The 2,025-nt window shown below is 40.4% G+C and overlaps 1 pseudogene; it reads right to left on the bottom strand.

Annotated features, from left to right (window-relative positions):
• Window positions 1-617: 617 nt before the first annotated feature.
• On the bottom strand, window positions 618-944 carry LOC128313230 (ragulator complex protein LAMTOR5-like; annotated as a pseudogene).
• Between the last annotated feature and the right edge of the window lie 1,081 nt (window positions 945-2,025).

Here is a 2,025-nt window from a genome sequence, read left to right as displayed (position 1 = left end):
CTCATAAAGCAATTTAGATCATACATAACTTTTGGAGGGCAGGAGCAGGGGCTCCAGATCACTACGCAGTCTTTGGGGCAGCTCAGAGAAGAAGGGCCATCTTGGAACTGGATTCTGGGCCTAGGTTACACATTGTTTGACTGATCTTGGGCACCTGGATTTTCTCTGCTCTTAACTGCTCGATGGACTTGTGGAAGCTCCTTTCCTGTCTTGGACTCACACACAACTCCCAGTTATGATTCATTTCTCCCACACTCATTATTTCACTCCTTGTCCTCTTTTATGCTTAAGTGATATGTAAATTTTTACCTTGACCCTTGACTAGAAGCTGCTTCCGACTTTCTTTCTTTCTTTTTCTTTCTTTCTTTCTTTCTTTCTTTCTTTCTTTCTTTCTTTCTAGTCCTCCAACCAGATTTATTGAACATAACAAAATTCTATATACAAGGTGACCTGGATCTGCTGCCTCAAAACATGATCCTTTCTTTCTTACTTATATTTTGATAAGTCAGTCCGCTGAGTGTGAAAAAGCAGCTTACTCTAAAATTCATAGAAAAGTGCCCAATGCACACTAAACAAATGGGGCCTAACCACTGGAAGTTTAATAGTTCTACAAGATAATTAACATAGGATCAAGCCACTAAGACAGGCTGCTGGAGAACTGAAATGATGTCAAGAGACCATTTTGTGCTCTGCTACTGTGATGCCATCATGTTTCTGGATCATAATGTTCCCATTATCTGATTCTAGACACACCACAGGAATTTAGTGGGGACTGTGGTTAACTTAGCTGCTTGCTGGGCTAGAACAGATGTTACCCCAGCATGCTCATCTGACAGGGATCCGCGGCAGCCCAGATTAAGACCTTGTGAATCTGTGCACAGGACTCCAACAATGGATGAATTATTCACTGTGTCCTCCAAGTGTTGTTCCAAGGTCGTCTCCATCCCGCCTGCTGCCTGCCCCACCCCTACCCTGCTTCCAACATTATATACTTAGTTGTCCATAAACCAAGGTCTTACAATATCCAAACACTTCCTGGATTAGGTAATATTACCTAAGATGTTAGCCCCAAATATCTTATTTCATATTGCCCAGGGCATGTGCAGGATTACAACAGATTTCATGGTTTAAATTCTTTCTCATTGATTACCTCTGGGGAAAGGAACAGGGTGGCAAAAAATAAAACTTTGTTTCAAATGCAGCAATCTGAAAATAATCTGAAATGTAATTATTTCTAAAAAAATTCCTTGTTTGGCTGGCATCATTCCATACCAGGGAGGATCATCTTACAGGGTGGTTACAGAAGTGCAAAGTACATCACACATTACTGGGCAGTAAAGAATGGTTTTGTTTTTTTATCCCCTTCAGTTAACTGAGTCATAATTTGATGGAGTGAACTAAGAATATTCACTGGCCTCTATTACTTTATGAAAATGATATTTTTTAAAAATCCAGATGCACTAGAAACTTAGATACACTATATATTGTATGAAGTATACATACTGGAAATGCTTCATACTTTCTATTCATCTGCTAGTATTTGATGTAATTGGTGATTTCTTTGTGCTCTGCTTTTGTTGTTTTCTCAGTATGTTCCCATGTTGATGCATGCGGAGGAAAGAGGCAAGCGAAGGTGTTACTCCCAACCAGGGCACTTATTTGCTGTGAGATCTTTGGTTTGTTTTGCCCTGGGTCGCCATGACTCACATCTGTCACACAAGGGGAAAACTTGCCTTTGAGGGACAACTAGGAGGAAAACACAAGATCCAGACAACAAAGTCTTTTGGAAAGTTAAAGTACTATTCAAAACCTAAGTAGTAGTAGTAACTATTTCTCATGCTTAATTCTCAAAATACTATGGAGGGAAACTGGAACCTAGACATTGGTTCCACTTGCAAGATTAGAACAAGATGGATGAAGAATGTTCCCTGAGTTCCAAAGCAACTCGGTGGTGAGCCTGCTATATCTGCCTTTGTCCAGCCCAAGGAAATATCCTCAAAGCTGGAGGTCAATGGTCAGATGTCT

The sequence above is a fragment of the Acinonyx jubatus genome, chromosome E2, assembly GCF_027475565.1.
Source record: "Acinonyx jubatus isolate Ajub_Pintada_27869175 chromosome E2, VMU_Ajub_asm_v1.0, whole genome shotgun sequence".
Taxonomy (NCBI): Eukaryota; Metazoa; Chordata; class Mammalia; order Carnivora; family Felidae; genus Acinonyx; species Acinonyx jubatus.
This window is presented reverse-complemented; position numbering and strand designations above follow the sequence as displayed.